Source organism: Pteropus alecto, unplaced genomic scaffold (assembly GCF_000325575.1).
Source record: "Pteropus alecto unplaced genomic scaffold, ASM32557v1 scaffold87, whole genome shotgun sequence".
Taxonomy (NCBI): domain Eukaryota; kingdom Metazoa; phylum Chordata; class Mammalia; order Chiroptera; family Pteropodidae; genus Pteropus; species Pteropus alecto.
In genome coordinates, this window is record NW_006443225.1 from 3,388,644 (window position 1) to 3,406,818 (window position 18,175).

At 37.9% G+C, this 18,175-nt stretch overlaps 1 protein-coding gene across 2 annotated transcripts in view; it reads right to left on the bottom strand.

The window, feature by feature from the left end:
* The window catches only part of PLAG1 (PLAG1 zinc finger), a 39,848-nt gene extending 21,673 nt beyond the window's left edge, over nt 1-18,175 (bottom strand). For both annotated transcript variants that reach the window (XM_006923975.3, XM_006923974.3), the window contains exon 1: nt 18,008-18,175. The gene's annotated coding sequence lies outside the window, so the exon portion shown is untranslated. The remainder of the gene's footprint in view (nt 1-18,007) is intronic.

Below are 18,175 nucleotides of genomic sequence, written 5' to 3' on the forward strand. Positions count from 1 at the left end.
CAGCAAGGCCCACGTTAGGGTTCAGATTCACAGAAGTGAGCAGTTCCAAGCCTCAGTGACGCACGGCACAACACTGTGTGAATATGAGGTACTTATATTATGTATTCGATTTAACAGTCTTGATTATGACTTCTGAATATTGCTAATACTTTGGATTTCTCAACTGATGTCTCCCCAGAGAGTTAATACTTAAAGATACCAAAAGAGGTGCCAATTTAAATCCTTATTTTCTCAAAAAGGAATTCGGTAATATGAATAATTACTCCCTTAAATTACTTGCTTTGTAAATTCCAATTAATTCAGAATGTGGCAGGTTGTTTCCTCTCACCTTAACATGAACTTAAACAGTATTAATATAAAGTGATCTTTCACTCATCCTGCAATGTCGATGATCTAAAAAAGAGGGGGGAGCAGAGGTTCTGAACAGCCAAAGTAAGTGTTACAAATATGCACACATCACGCATTTTTTTTTTTATGGAGGTGATGAACACACACTATCGGTCACTCTGCCAATCTTTCAGGCAAAATGATAAGTTCGGTTACTAAGATTTTGGGCACAGAAAAGATTAGCAGCCTCATGTGTCAAAGGCAAATCCTATGATGGTGGAAAGAGGTGACTGCTAGGAAGAGAAAACTTAGAAAGACAAATACATACAAGAGAAATCACAAAGCACAGACGGTAGCAAGGTTTAAGTGGCCATGGCCCACAGTGCAGGGGGCAGGGGAGAGGGGCAAAGAGATGGGTACTCCCGTGGGCTACTAGCAACTACCAGAGGATAAAATGGACATGTAACTGCCAATCAAAAGAAGCCATTTATCATTTTGTCCACTCAGTTCACACCTAAGAATTTATGTGGAGAAAATAACTTGAGATGCACATAAAGATTTATGCAGAAGGCTGCATCACTGTGCTGTTCGTTTAGACTGAAAACAAGCTACCCAGCCAACCACTGGCGGAAGGCTAAATGAAACGTGGGCCTCATCAAGTACTCTGTAGAAGTGACATATGAACACACGAGAAATAACCTTTGTACAGTGTTAGCTCTTCCAAAAGTAGGCTACAAAACAAAGAAGAGCCCGATTCAGTTTACAAAAGTATTATATAGGTTTAAAGAAAAAAAATACCAGAAGGAAATATCTGTTAGTGTTTAACATATTTTTAATAATGTGGACATTAATATCACACCAGAAATAAGATATCATATATTTACTATATTTATATCGATTTTTTAAATTGTTTATAGCAGTTAATTGAATATTTACTTCTTCCATATTCAATCTTTCCAATTTTTCTTTTGATGGCATTATAACATGTTTGGAGAACCTGAGTCTCACATAAAACGAGGGGCCACCAGGAGCATGTCCAACAATCTTACAGGGATGCAACTGGCAAAATCCAGACTTGTGGGAAAACTACAGGACCAAACCAAACCAACACAACAACAAAAAGGAAACATTTCTTCAACAAACAAATTTTAAGGGAGAAAAAAGGCAAGGGGTAATCTGTATGTCAAAAAGAGCTTAAGAAATAGATATATCAACTAACTGCAGATATGGGACTTACTGGATTTGGATCATGCAAACTGTGAAAAAAAATTAAGAAACAACTGTGGAGATGCAAACACGAAATATTTGATGATACTAAGGAATCTTTCTTTTGGGGTGTGATAACTGTATTATGACTATACCCTTAGAAAGTCTGTATTTTGTAAATACATAACCAAAATATACAAATGATATGAAATGTTTTAGCGTGAAAAGTCTGCAGGAGAAGGGACTGGCATGGGTAGGGGGACAGATGAAACAAGACTGGCCACTGAGGGGGTAACTGTTGAAACTGGTTATGGATACATGAGAATTAATTCTATTATTCTCCCTACTTTTGGACATCTTTGAAATATTCTATAATTTTTTGCTAAAATCCTGAAAGGCAGCACTACTCTTAACCTACACAGTAAACCTACATGTGATATATTACAAACTCTGTGGTTGCTTAATAAAAATTGGTTGATAACAAAGTTAGAAATTATTTACATGTACTTTATGACACAACTTCTGTGAACTAAGAAATGAACATGACCATTTCTGAAACACTGACCTGGCCACAAAAGTCACAGGCCAATCAACTGATCTAATCTATTCTACTGAATATGCTATTCTACCGAAGCCAAGTAGTTAATTCTTTGGGTATGAGAAGATGTAAAAGTAACATAGTAACAAGCACCTTTAGTAGTCATGGCCTTTCAATTAAATAAACTACGTTTTACAAATATTTTGGGAGCGGGTTTTTAACATTTAGGCTTTCAAGCAATCATTTAGCATACAATGACTGGGTAATTTTTACCTCTATCTAATAAGGGTGGAGAATAAATCAGTGTAGCAAGATCAAAAAGAACCATGTCAGGCTGTGACACAGTGGATTACTGTGGAGCTCAGGGAGGCGACGGGCACACCACAGTGGACAGGCACCAGATCACGGCACAGATAGGCCAAGCACTAGGGGAAAGCATCTGCTGAACTTGGCCATGGAGAGAGTGAGTGTTTGAGTGAGAGAGTGAGTGCGTGAGAGAGAGAGAGAGAGAGAGAGAGAGAGAGAGAGAGAGAGAGAGTGTGTGTGTGTGTGTGTGTGTGTGTGTGTGTGTGTGTGTGAGAGAGCGCGCGCGCACATATGTGTGTAAGAGAGAGACGGCCCAAACTGGCAAGGTTATGAAAGGAGAGGAAGACATGAAGATCTGCAGGAGAAAGGATGGCTGGGAGGAGGTGTGAATCAAGCGAAGGCTTTGGGCTATTTTGGCCCAGAGAATCTTGAACATTCCACTGGCTGAGGAAAAGGAGCCAATGGGGTGAACACATATTTGCACATTCGATGGGTCAGGAAAAGAGATGGCATCCAAGAAAAGAAGGGGATAGGGCGCAAATAAGGCTGGTGGTCAGGGAACAGATGCGGACAAGGCACATTTGATAGACTCGATTTTCTCAGCGAACTTAAGGCAGAGTTACCTAACGTCTACTACAGACAGATTCTAAATACTCTCTATTAGACTATTAGCTATTAATGGATTAGAATTACATAATGGACATAAATATTATATATTTCTATTCTATTAAATATTATAGAATATAAATAAAAGGAAAATATTAATTACTTAGTAGGTTGGTATCAGTCTATTAATAGACTATTAGACACTTAAGAGATTCTACCTCTATGAGAGAACTATATCATGATTATTATAGCTAAAATTTCATAGACTGGATGGGGTTGTTTAAAAACCAAAAACCATACGAGCACTTATATGAACCAGGTTCTACGCTGAAAATTTTTCTCATGCATCGTCTAATAGTTACCTCACTTCTCTGAGCCTCATTTTCTTCCTCTCTGAATGGGAGATGAGCACTGTATCTACCTTATGGAGTTAGTTGTCAGGATTAAGGGGTCACTACATGGAAGTATGTGGACGGCAAGCACAGAGTAAGCCCTTCACAATGCCCAGTGACATTACTGTTCCAGAGAAGGTAACTTCCCAATTCACAGGGTCAGTAACAGTGCCCCACAGAAGCTAAGCAGCCTCATTGGATCCCCAGCGCGAGAGAGGCACAAGGGTGAGAACATGCAGGGGACAGGTGGCCAGAGAGGCTGGCAGTGGGGTGGTAGTGGAGCCATGATGGAAGCACCAGCTTCAGGGTCTGGGGAGGCTGAAGGTGGCCTCAAGTCTGCCCTGACTGGGGAAAGCATGTGTAGGTACCCCTGTCTGAAGTGTTCCCAGCTCACCTCCAAGGAAGTAAGGGGTCCTGGAGCTCGGAGAGCCTGACCTTCTGGGGGCACAGGAGGTGTCAGTGGGAGAGGGCCAGCCCCTACCGAGCTCTAGGTAGGCGACAAGACAGGACCCACAACTCTCCTTTAACTACTATAGCTTAGGAGGCTCATGAAACTTTCCTAGCGCTTGCTGTGTGAAGGGAAGGGTGATATCAAGACAAACAAGACCTCGTCCCATGAGTGAGGGAGAAGACAGCCCCAACTACAAGTCGAAGCGGGCTGTGACCTCAGGGATAGAGGACGGGCACTAAAACAGAAGGGGGACAGAAGGAGCAGTGCGGCGGACCTGAAAGGATGCTGTCTGGCAAGAAGTGGAAAGAGGGAATCCCAAGCGGGAGGACATTCAGGAGCCAAGGGTGTGTGGGTTTGAGCATTAATTCCAGGTAACAACCTGTGGTGCCAGTGAACCAAAGAATTCTTAAATCTGTTCTTAATATGGTTACTGTGGGGCTCAGTGCCACCTGCCATTCCTCTCCTTGACATTCCCCTGGGACACCTTCTTGGACGACTCTCATCATGTAGCCTCTAAGTCCTGTCTCAGGCTTCCCCCAGCTTCTCTCCACCAGAGGTGCCCCTCCTCCAATCTGCCCTGAGAACAGAGTACTCCTTCCCAGATATGTACTGGGGCCCGGTTCTAGAGAGAGCGAGCGGGGGAGACCAGGAAGGTGGATATGCGCAGGATGGGAGCAGCACCCCGAGCAGTGAATGGAGATGGCTGTGCAACCACAGATGTCACCCCAACCCAGAGACAGACAGGCTGCGGACATGCCTGAGACACACCCTGGGACACAACCAGCCACAGAGCTCCAAAGGAGCAGGGGAGGGAAGAGGTGAGGAAGGTGTGAGCAAGAAGGTCCCAGAGCTCTGTACCCTGAGGGAGGGCACGACTTCATGATGGCCTGGGCCCTCTGGTTAGTGAAAAGGGCAGTTACTGATGAGGATGAGGCCCGAGGTGACAACCAGCCTCTAAAGGGCAACCCACGCTGTGCTCAGGAGTGCTAACCAGTCTGGGCTACACAAGACGCTCCAGCAGGGAGCTCTCTGGCTTCGTGCCCTACCGTGCTCCCTCTGCCTGCTTGGGCTCCTCCTCCGTCAGGATCTTCTGACTGGAAGTGTCCCCCAGGTTGTTCCTGGCTTGCTCCTCTATCTCTTTGATAAAGGAACACAAAGATTCCTTTATCAAAAGATCTACCCCGAATACTGTCTCTAAGGGTCTCTTCTCCCCAAGGCCCCTAAGACTCTTCATCCTTGTATTTCTATTTCCTTCATAACACCTGCCATGAGCTGAGAGAACTCTGTCTACTGTCTGTCTCCTTTGCTCAGTGAGGGTGAGTTCTGGCTTATTGTCCGGCACAGCACCTGACCCTGGCAGGCATTCTGAATAAGAGATGGGAGGAAAGGTATCCTGTACACAAATGTGCAGTTGTTTGTGTACACGGAAAAACAGATGCTGGGGCCGTGGAGACAGGTAAGGACGGAGGCTTTCTGAGCACAAAGCTACGAGGCAAAGGGACTGCAGGAGAGGCAGTGGTGCTCAGGGAAAGCATACACTGAGAAAGGAAAGGTGGTGGGGCCCTGGGAAATGCCAAAATGCTGGTCATCAGGGACAAATGGAAACACAGGTGCCGTCAAATGGAAGTACAAAGGAGGTGTTGGAAGAGACAGAAGGGCCAGAAGACAGGAGAGGAGGGAGTCTTCAGAAATGTGCCAGATCCTGCAGAAAGGTCAAGTGGAAATAAACTGGAGAAGATGCCACCAAGTTTGGTGCCTGGGGCTCTTGATAAATGTTCTCTTCAAACAGAAAATGGTGGGGCAGGATGGGTAAAGAGGAAGCGGAGACGAAGGCAACAGAGACTGGCACTGAACCCTCTTTCAGGGAGTCTGGCACCAATGGGAAGAAAGATACTTGAGGAAGGTTGAGGAAGGTAAAGGTCTTCTATGATATTCTGTTTTTGATAAGAGAAGATTTAAGCATACTTTGCAGGTGGAGAAGAAGAGATGGGCGATACCAGGATGGGAGAAGCAAGTGGACCAGATTAACCCGGTTGGCTCCAGGAACCCTGATAATGCATGCCTCTTGAGGCCATGGGGCCCAGTCTCCCCAACCAGACCAACTCTCCCTGAGGCTCAATCAAGTGCTGAGGATTAGTGATGAGAGGACCGAGCAAAGGAACTGAGCAGGGAGACACAACAAGAGTGGCTTAATGTCACTGAAGACCCAGCTCTGACTTTCAGTGGGTCTCTCTCTCAACAGCATGAAAACCCTTCAATGTGGTAATCAATACTGAGTATGTCCTAGCCCTAGTCTCTCTTTTTAGCCTCATCTACCATCATGCTGCTCACTCCCGACTGACGCCCTACACTCCAGCTACAGAAGAGGACCCAGCATGTGCCAGATGACAAGAACGGTTATCTTTCCCCTGTTCTTAGCTTTCCCCTCCTACTCCCTGCTTTACGACTGCCTTCCTCTGTGAATCAGATTCACTTAGTGGTATAAACTGCTCCTTCCTCTGCGTCCACTTCCTTTAGGTCTCAACAATAGAAGTACTAAACTCACAACAGAAGTTCCAACTGAATGTAGAAAAGGCAGTTTCGTGACCATGGGCCTGAAAGAATGACAAGACCATTAATAAAATTACTGAAATCTGAATTGCTAATTTTAAGGATGTTGAGAGTTTAAGATGCCAATGGTCCATCCAGGTGGCTATGTTAAAGAGGCCCTTGAAAATGTACAGTAAGTCCTCACTTAATGTTGGTGACAGGTCCTGTGACTTTTAAGCGAAACTACATCTAAGGAAACCAATTTTACCATACACTGATTGATATAAACAAGTTAAGTTCCTACGGCAACTCATCAACCTGATAACAAAATTCCAATGGAAGAAAAGGCGTTATTAGAGGACCTGCTGTATATCTAGAACTTGCTAATGAGAATGAGCCTGTTAAAATCTGGGTCATCTGCAGAGCAGAGGATTGCCGCTTCAAATCTGGATTATATTAACATTTCTGAACTCTACTCTCCAATGGGCTCAATTTATTCTAGATTTTGAATTGAGTTAATTTGCCTAATTCATCCTCCCCTGGTCAAAAAGCTACAGCATACAGGCTGCCAATCAAGGTTGTTCACAGTCAGGCCTTAGCATACCTTTATAGTCTTACCTTGCACTGCTCCTTAACAAACCATCCTCTCCAGTCAGACTGGTCTTCTTGGTGGCCATGAACATAAGCACGTTTCTGCCTCTGCTATTCATTTTATCTAAATGTCTTCTTTCTGCCTGGTCCTAATACTTTGTTCAAAGTTCACCTCAAGTTCCACTTCTCCCTCCCTTGAATACCTATAGATTTTCTGGTAAAATATTCATTTGGCATTTTAAAATATACTGTTTTGTGATTTCTTTCATAGATCAAAGCATCATACAAAAGGCATAAAAGAAAAAGTAGAAGGCAAATATAAATACTTAAGAGGGGCAGGAAGTTCTCTCCCCACTTCTGGCTCCCATTTGAAATAATAGAAAAACTTCAAAAAGATAGTATGAGATGAGACTTAAAGGACAGGTAAGAAGTGGATAGGTATGTGAGAAGAGAATCGCAGGGAGACTGGACAGAGTCACAGTTAAATGTAGGGTGTGTCTCTAAATCCCCTGGGCACATGAAGAGCCAAAGAGAGATTTTGAACTTAACTTGCTATTCTGGAGTGATTGAGATGATACAATACACTGTATTAAATTATTTCACTTCTCTTAAGTGGTAAGATCTTTAGTGACATCGCTATCTCGGAAGCCTAACATCTAAAATTAAACGAGCGAAACTATTATCAATTGTCGTAATATAAAATTACACTGTTTATTCAACTAAAACCATGCAAAAATTCAAAAAGAGATGCTCATTATTTTGATATCGGATGGCTTTGTTAGGAATTTGTTTTACAGCAAAAATTGATAAAACTGTACCTATTTAAGATTATTAAATCCTGTAAAACAAAGTTTAAGTTTGTACCTTTAAAAAATCTCCTTTAACTTGATAAGTTTATAAAATTTCTCCCATTCCTTATGTATAGCTAAAAAAACAAGTAGACATACAGCATTCCAACGAGTGTCAACTCAGTGTCAACTTTATGGCTGAACATTTTATTTTTACAACAAATTGATTTTTAAAATAAATATACTAACTTCAGTATGGATACAATTTAGGTTTACACTAGTAAATTAATGTTTAATAATTAGCTTCTATGATCTGTTAATTCTAAAGACTTACTTATAAAAAAGTAACAGAATTCCAAGGATCTGAAATCATTACTCCTGGCATACACATTATGCCTCCACTTTCTATCTCAGAAGACTGCTGTGCAAATTCAATGAGATAATATAGGTAAAAAGCAAAGAATGCTATCCAGCCAAAGTATTTTATGGCTTACGCACAGTATTAATACTCAAAATATTTTGGGTGATATAATTTGAAAGTCATGTTGGCTAATGATTCAGGGAGTAATTTAACCAATCAAGTTAAGTTTCTTTTTCTTTTAAACAGAAACAGTCTCTTTTTTTGTGCTTATTTTTGGTTTTGCTTTTATAGAGAGAGTTTTTAACTAAAAGTTGGCTAAAATAAAAAATCTTGTAATATCGCTCATCTTTAAAGGACCAGAACCTCCATCTTCTCACATGATCAATTTCAAGCTATATCTAAAATGTCAGTCATTTTCCACCTTATTTTAGTGAAGCGACAGATGAAACAGATAAAGGTATTTTGCCTTTAAAAATCCCCAAATTTCATTTGGAGCCGTGGAATACCATACTTCTGATCTGTGTAACTTTTAAAACTCTAGACTTAGTACAGCATTCGATACAGAAGCAGAGTACTACAAAATATCTTTTACATTTATTGTATATGTATGCTTATTTTCCAGAAGTGGTTTTGGACGTAATCGCTTGATAAAAAGCACAGAAATTAGTGCATTTGGTACTCAGGCACTGCCATACACAGGGTGGCAGCACTGAGAACAAAATACGTGCAAACATCAGAACACTTGGAATGGTCAATGCAGGCACACAAGTGTGCCTGAATCCTAAGACACACTTAGACACAAGGGTATTTTGGTTTTAATTAAGAAATTCCTTTTAATTCTGGCAGAAGTAGCACGCATCTCAGAAAAGCTCTTATATGTCAGTCTCCGAATGTGATCAATTGCACCTCTCCCAAAACCAATGCTCTCTTCCTCCTCTTGCACTGACTGGCAAAAGGTGAACTGAGTATGATTAAATTTAAGTACCACATCAGCCCCAATGTTTAAGTTGAGCAATTAGGTCGCTAGTATATATTTAAAAATATAACCTGAGCTATGATTAAAGATGCTTCAAGATAACTTTTTTTAAAGAACATGATCTTGGGAATACAAATGCTCTTATTAAATAAAAGCAGTTAGAGTTTATAACTGTCTTAAGTAGGTTATAGTGTCTAAAAAGAAAGGCTTTTAAGGAAAACAGCTGTAACACTACTTTAAAAAAAACTGAAATATTCCTGAGTAATAAATGTTAATAATTAAAAATTTCAAATACAGTGGATAGTCCACTGATATAGACAAAACAGTACTAACCTATTCATCAACATTTTTCTTTAAAAATAAAATAATTGAGGGTATTATGATATTTGAAGTAATTTTGCCCATATATTTGAAAAATGTTTTTTCATTAATTGTCAAAGGATGGACGTTCAAGAACATTTACAAACTGCCAGACTTTTATATGTATTCACTTTGTTTACAAAATTCTAGGCATACAAAAATAGCTTTCAATTAAAATTCCCTATGTTTCACAGCACACGAAATTATTCGGTTAAATATTTAAAATTTTCATTCTATATCTAATTAAATCTATTACTTGACAGTTTACTTTCCTTCTGACTTGGGTAAATAGTTATGATAATATATTTTACATGTAATATCGTTTAAAATGTGATGTATGTCAAATTATTGCTAATGAATATCTAATACCTTTTCCTTAAAAGTAAACTAAAGCAAATTATATTAAAAACTAAACCTGATACATGTACTTTAAACTAGGCATGGTTAAATCAGTTATTTGTTTGCATGACAGTAGCTCTGAGGATGCTCAAGTTTTGTGAAGTAGTAAAATATAACCAACTGCTGTCAGAGGTGTGTCCTATACTAATAAGCACTTTCCTCCTTTGAAATGTTTTAAGCTCTTCCAAATAGCAAGTACCAGAGCCGCCACCACCTCTCTTGGTCTAATTAAACTACCTATTCTATTTTACGTCTAATTCTATTTTAGTGCTAAAACTGTGTATTTGAATAGTGATTTTCCAATAAAATACTATTAATATTAGAAAAGAAACACAATCAAGATTGAAATTTTACTCAATTAAATTACCTCAGACAATAACAAAGTAGAAAAATCTGTGAAAAACATTTTCCCAGATTTATTTAGAAAATAATTTTAGAAATACAAGGAAAGCAAATTCATATTTGAGATGTAGCTTATGATCAGATATGCTGGTCATATTAGCATTTATTTTTAATGTTATAATAGATCTTATCCAAATATATAAAGTGACAACTCTCCTATAAACTGCAAATTTAGAACAAATTTAGTTTGAAAGGAAAAGACCTAATTTCTCTTCTTTGGCATGGGATAGTTAAAAAAAATATTTAGAAAGTGCAAAAAGTAGCTTAAGAAAGAGAATGTATTCATATACATGTAACGGTATTTTCATTCCATTGCCTAAAATTGATATAAATAAAACCTATCATTATAACCCTTTTAGGGTACGATGAAAGTGATGTGGTGGGCTCTATAAAATTCCAGCATTAGGACAATACAAGTTGTTGAGAAAGCCTAGCAGACTAAAATTCAACTGGTGGTATTTTCTCCTACACATATGAACTACCTTAAGCTTTCAGATTCAATTTCTTAAAATTCTCCTGAGCAAGAACAATTCAATCAACTTTTTACTATATCTTCAAGTGAACAAAGTTGACTTAAACATTTTCTAATGTTGTCTTTTGGCCAAAGGGGCTAAATTCCTCATTCTCCAATTGATTTCTAGTTAAATAGACTCTAAAAATAATATATCTCAAAAGTAAAGAGTCTAATGTCTAACTATTGATTAAAAAGATAGAATTAAAGATCAGATGGCAGCTCTTTAGTTGGAGCATTTAATCTGAGAATATTCCCATACTCTGAAACTAAAAGATAGGATTGCATAAATAATCAACATGCATATGAACAATTCCAATATTGGTTTGAGACAATAATTCAAATATTTAATAACTGAAAGTCTAAAATGAGTCTCTCACTCTCAAAAAAGAGTGCAAGACTCTGCGATGGCAGATCATTCACAATCTGTAGAGGATTTGTTCTCACTTTAAGAAAAGATGCCTCCTCCACCCTCAAAATATTTCCTAATACTAAAGGAAACTTCTACTCCCTAATATAACAATATAATAGGTCTAGATTCTCCTTTAGAAAATCAACTGCTAATTAATAGGTGGGAAAGAAAATTCCTTTTATCATCGGCACACACCTAAAAACATTCCAGAAATTAAGAACTTTGTTGGTGAATGTTATCTTTATCTTGTGAAAAAAAATTTAAAACGTTATTAAGTCTGTAAGAAATGACTTTAATATGCCCTTAAAAAATCCATAAGGTACACTGTCCTTAGACTGTGGTTTTAAAATTTATTTCATTAACTTAACAAAAAGTGTTTTAAACTTTCTGATGAAGAATGAAGAAAATAATTTCCAATAGCTTCTAAGATCTTTCAGAACACTTACATATTTAAAATAATCTTTAAAATCTTTTTTAAAAATAGCAGAAAATGATTTTTCCTTATTTAAAAATAAAGAATTCCAAATAAGTACTACGAATTATTCTTAGAATTTAATTTGGTTTAATTTAAATCTAAGAAGATATAGAAAAAAGCTTTGTGGGAATCAATTTTCAAAAGGTTATTATAAAATGAGCAATTTGTATTAAAACACTCTCTTAGAGGTCCCCAATTATCACTCTCATTTGGGGGGGGTTGATTTATTATTTTTGCTTTGCAGTTAGTTCTTCTTTATTCACATAAATCAAAATTTAACTTTAACATTATTTTATTCTGAAATTCTCATCTACCTAGTTCTGTCCCATCAATTTTGTGCATTTTAGTTCATACTTATATTCTTACACACTTTCATTACCTAAAACTCTTACTTTTAAAAGGCACCAAAAAAGAACATTTTTGCTTTCTAACATCTTCACATTTCTAGATTTTGTTTTTAGAAATAGTTTTCTCTTAAAAAAGTGCAAGGAAATATTTCAAGCAAATTGCTTATCCTATTAACCTAGGACATAATTGCCCAAGTTCTCTCATTCTACACATACACATACATTTCTTAGGTAGTCATCTCAAATTCCCAACACACACTGTGGTTTAGTTTTAATACCGTGATCCTGCAGTAACTCTGTTTACAAGACATCCAGGGACTTTTAAATACTAACAATTTTCATGCAGCATCACACCACTTTACTTTTTAAACATGAGATATTATTTCTGTTTTATAAAAATGAGTTTTTGTTTTCTGATAAACATTAGGAACAAAGAGCAAAAACCTTTACACCTTAACAACGAACACAAAATCACAAACAAAATCAGAAAACAAAAATACCAAAGCACCCTTGGTAGTTCCACATCACCATATCCTTTTCAATACCACCCTGGAAAGAGGAGGCAGGGACAGGTGTACACACTGAGTAGAATGCAAACCTCTGGGCAGGAGGCCAAGCGATTCAAAAGTAAAAATCAAATTATGCCTCTGTAATAATTTCTACTACATTTTCATTCATGTATATTCCTAATAACTTCGAATGTAATAACTATACACCAATATTTTTATAAAATATGATCTAAAAGTTTTCATTTAATTTCTCAAATTATATTTAAAAATTAAATTTGTTAATGAGCTATAAAAGTTGTTCTGTTATAAATGAAAAGTACTAACACAGCAGATGTCAGGTTCAGGCATTTCAAAAAAAAAAATGAGGCAATGAAATAAATACAAAAAGTAAAACTTAGTCACCTCCTTTTCCATTTTATGATTAGTCTCATCATAAAATGGAAAAGACTTCCCATGCATGAATTCTAAAATCATAGTTAACTTTACAGTTCATCAATCTGATGTATCCTTCCCTCGCATTTAACTTATTTGTAAATACTTTTCCAAGGCTACCTAAACACTAATTAATTAAATATGCTGCCTGCATTAATTCCTCTTAAAATTAAAGAAATTAAAGGTCCACTTTTGTTTTGTTTTGTTTTATTTTTGTTTTTTTGCAGTATCTGATACATTTTCAAAGTACTCCATGTTTCAGAAAAGGTGTTTATCAGGTACTTAAAACATTTAAAAAATGGCTCAAGGGACAATTTATAGCCCTTTTACCTTTAACATATTCACTATCTTGGAGATTGTTGAACAGATTCAGTTGTTCTTTCCTTCTTTTGAAACTCTTCCCTTACTCAAATAACTAAAGAATCTAAGATGTTATCAACATAAAGAGAAGAAATTTATATTTATTTCTTACACATTTGGAAACACATCAAAAAGGACAAGTATTCCAGGCAATGTAAGTAAACTTAGTAAAATTTTTTTCTTGAGTGTATGTGTGTTTTTCATATACCTTAATTTTCCAAAGAACAGTATTATAAATAAAAAAATATTAATATATTCCTAGAAAGAACCAATATTTTGATTACACAGCTCAAGAGGCAAATGATTATTGAAACAAAACTTCAGAGATAGTTATAGATATGTTTCAGTTATCTGGCTTTTCAAATCTCAAAGACAGACACATTACATTTAATTTAACAAATGACAATTTAATCCTGAGAAATAAAACTTCCAGAATACTAAACCAAAATGTACACAGTAAAAACCAGGATTCTGTTAAAAATGAAGGAAAAATCCCCAACCTTTGTGTAACATTAAAACACACAGGATCATTAAAAAATTTTAGCTATATTGATAAAAGCAAGTTCAGTAACTTATTTAGCTATGTCTGCTTATTAAAATATTTTGGTTATAATAAATACATAGATATAAAATTTTATCAACATTAGCCCACATTTATAAATCATCTTCAATAGTACCTAAATTCCTTATAGAATTTCAAATAGCAAAAATAGGCATATAAATTTCAAGTAAGAATCTCAATCTATGAGGTTTCTTTAATTCTAACTGAAAAATTCTGAACATACCATATCCTTGGATTATTTCTGTAAATTGGTATAATTTAATTATAGGTTCAAAAAAAAGGATGGTCAATGGGCAAGATTTCTAAGGCATTAAAAAAGCTCAATACAACCAATTCAAATTAGATATTGTGTTGTGCCTTATGTAAAGAAGACTCTAAGGAATCACAGATTTTATACTTGTGCACTAAGAATGCATGTTCTAATTCAGACAAGTAGCTGGTTCCGTCAAACCCAAACCCAAAGAAAGTTTTGTATCACCCTTTGTGAGAGAATAAACCCACAATACCAGCACCTTTGTTTAAATTGACAAGAATCATAACTTGAAGTGTCCAGACAACCTGATGAACTCAATGGTCTAAAATAACTGGAGGAAATACTCTTCCTTCACTTTTACAGAAATTGGATTTATTGGTATTAGTATCTGGTTTGTCAAAGTGGCAACTATTCAAGATCTAAAAGACTCATTTATTTTAAACACATAGCCTAATTCTGACTACTTATAGTCAATATAACTGTCTTAAACCAAAATGCAATGTAAATGTAAGATAAACTGCAAAGGTTTTATAGGTATTAATGGCATTCTGAAATCTCTGGACAGAAGACTATTTTGGGGAGGGAGGAAGTTCCTCTTCTCCACTGATAGTTTAAGCATTTCCAATCAATTTTGATTTAATAGTGGTTAATGGGATTAATTTTTGAGTTCTTATAAAGTTGTAATTGCTTCCAAAATCAGAAACCACAAGATGATGTACTCAAATGCTACACTGATATAAGGCTGTTATGGAGGTATTTACAGAGAAGTGCAGATAGGAGCTCAGTTGCAAACACAAGTTAACACACAATGGATTCCAAAATAATATTTTTTTCGTACAGTATGGCAAGAAAAAATACTCTGGATAAAGAGTCTAAAATTCCAGCTCTAATTTTAATCCATTTCTACAAATCATAAAAACAAAGGAAACAGGCATTTATTTCAGAAACTCCATATACCTGTGGAAAATGGAAAACAAGTAAATTTTATTCAAGATTAACTTTAATCTCAAGTACAATACACCTAACAATTTACATATTTTAAATTTTGTGAATACTGTAAAAATCTAAACCATTAGAGGCAACAATAGTTTCTGATCAGTAAATATTTTGTTAAATAACAAATAAACTTAAAAGATGCAACTGATAGGTCTCAGGATTTCAAATCTTTTAATTTCAAAGGCGCAGAGTTATAGCACATGTATAGGATGGGCTTTAAAAATGGGTATACGTAAACTTTTCCATGGTGTTGGTGTATGTGCTTTTTTTTTCCTTAAAGAAATGCCTATTGCTTCCAGTGCTAAAGAATCTCCACCAATCTGTCTACAGTTTTCAACCAGAAGTCCTCATTGTACCTAAAGCCAAATTGAATATTAGGTATTTTACAGCTTTTTACAAAATGGCTGTAAAATCACATTATAGGCAAACACAGCTCTTTGATCTCACTGCAGAGAATTCATAACTGTTCAATAATGCTATACCATTACACCACACACCTTAAACTATTTCCATTTTTCCACAATCCCTTCCAAAATCAGCTTGCAAAGCAAAGCAATGTAACATGAAAAGTTCCTGGGAGGGCTTGTTACACAAAAGAACAATTTGGAAACAAACTAATCTACACAATATCCATCTTCTGTTGAGCTTGTTTATCCCTCTTTTGCCTCCATCACTCTTAAAGGTGGATGCACTTGAGTAATGGAAAGAAAAGGCTCTTCCATCACCACACACCCTTCCAGCACTTCTGCTTTTGGTCCTCAGACAGTGATTCTGTGTAGGTGATGAAAATCATAAGAGAAGCTGTCCCTTTAAAATGCCCTGCTCTGTCCCATATCCCACGTGGAACCAACATCAGCAGCACTTTCCCATTAACTTCAATGTAATTCAAGAGGCATCATGCTTTTAAATACATAAAACCAGAAATCCTCAGGTCACTAAATCACAGCTGACCTGTCACCTGTTAATGGTCTAACTTGAGTTCTGGTGTCTCTTTGTTAATGAAAGGGAGATTTTCCACAATTCCTTCCAAAATCAGCTTGCAAAGCAAAGCAATGTAACATGAAAAGTTCCTGGGAGGGCTTGTTACACAAAAGAACAATTTGGAAACAAACTAATCTACACAATATCCATCTTCTGTTGAGCTTGTTTATCCCTCTTTTGCCTCCATCACTCTTAAAGGTGGATGCACTTGAGTAATGGAAAGAAAAGGCTCTTCCATCACCACACACCCTTCCAGCACTTCTGCTTTTGGTCCTCAGACAGTGATTCTGTGTAGGTGATGAAAATCATAAGAGAAGCTGTCCCTTTAAAATGCCCTGCTCTGTCCCATATCCCACGTGGAACCAACATCAGCAGCACTTTCCCATTAACTTCAATGTAATTCAAGAGGCATCATGCTTTTAAATACATAAAACCAGAAATCCTCAGCTTAACATTCTTTACTGAGGATGAACAGGTGAAGCAAACGTGTCAGGAAGGGAGAAGCGAAGCAATCCCCACCCCTCCCCAAGGTGCTCCAGTCTCGCACTCCAGTCTCGCACTCCAGTCTCTCAGTGCAACATCACCTCTCTACCCCTCCTCTGTAGAGCCTAGTTTAAAGAAAGGAGGGAGCCACTAACAAAACCTGAAGCATAAATGCGACGAAAATGCAATCTAAAGCCGGAAAGGTTTATTCTTCCAATCACACATATTAAGTCCATTAAGAAAAATGGCATCACTTTTTTTCCCACCAACCCCCCCCTAAAAAACCGCAAAGATCATTAAAAGAGAGTTATAAAATAGCAAATATAGTGTTTATCTTATCTCAGATCAGTCCACATTACCAATAAGTTTAGCAGTTTCTGCACTACCACCTCCCCCCTCCCTCCTCCTCCTCCTCTTGCATCGGATTTTCACGTTTTCTCATTGTCGGTTGAGTTATAAAGGGCTTTTGCCCTTCGAAAGTTTCAAAAAATAAATAAATATTAACTCCTTGGTCCCTGCAAAGTCAAAATGGACTTCAGGGGAAAGGCGGTTCATACTTTTACCTTTAGCGAAAAAAGGGGGAGCATCCCGGATTTTTAGGGATTTTTTGCGATTTTTTAAAAATTTTTATTTGGTTATATGCCTGAGTTCTCCCTCCATTTTGGTTGTTTATGATACTGACAACAAGCTGTCCCTGCTCTGTGCAGATCTCCTGCTTTCATTTAGCACCCCCTCCCCCTACCCCCCCCTCGCAGCCACACATCCAGGGTTCACACCTCCCCCAAGACCCCGCACCCGGACCCCGACTCGCCCACCTGAGGAAAGGGCAAAAACAAATTCATCCCCCCCCCCCAAAAAAACCCCTCTTTTGAAAAAGGGGCAAAGTTACCCCAAGTCACTCAAAGTGCCCCCCAAATATTGCCGACTGCGGGTTTCCGCCAGGCCCTTTAGGAAGAGACCTTCCCCTGGGATGTTTTGGTGGAAAACGCGGAGAGTTTACTCTCAAAACCGAATTTATATTAATTTTTCCCTTATTTTTCGGGTCTCTAATGTCTTCCGCTCTCGCTGCTGCCGCTGCCGCTGTCACAATATTCACAGCACCAGAGAGGAGGAGGAGGAGGAGGAGGAAAACTTTTCAAACTTTCCAGACCCTGAATAAAGGGTTTTTTTTTTTTCCCACCGACCTCACCTTTGGGTCTCCAGCCGCATCGCCCCCTGCCCAGTCAGCAGCGACTTCGGGAGTCCTCACACCCTTGCTTGGTAATTTTATTTTATTTTTTATTATTATTTTTCTCTCTGGGGTCCTGAGCAGGGGCTGAGAGTAGCACAAACTTTTCCTCCTCCTGCCGCCGCCGCTGCTCCTCTGCCCCCTCGGCTAGTCCCATAATTTAAATAACCCTGATATTTCTCCCGCTAAACGCCTCTCCGCCGCCCCGGACCCCGAGAGAACTCACCGCAGGGCTTTAACATCCTCCCTCCGGCCCGTCCGCCGCCTTTACACCGCCCGCGGAATTTCTAATAATTTTTTTCTCATATTTCGGGCTGGACGCGGCGGGCCTGGAAATTGTTTCCTTACGCCTCTTTCCAGCAGCCATTGTAGTGTATGCGCTGCCCCTGCAGCC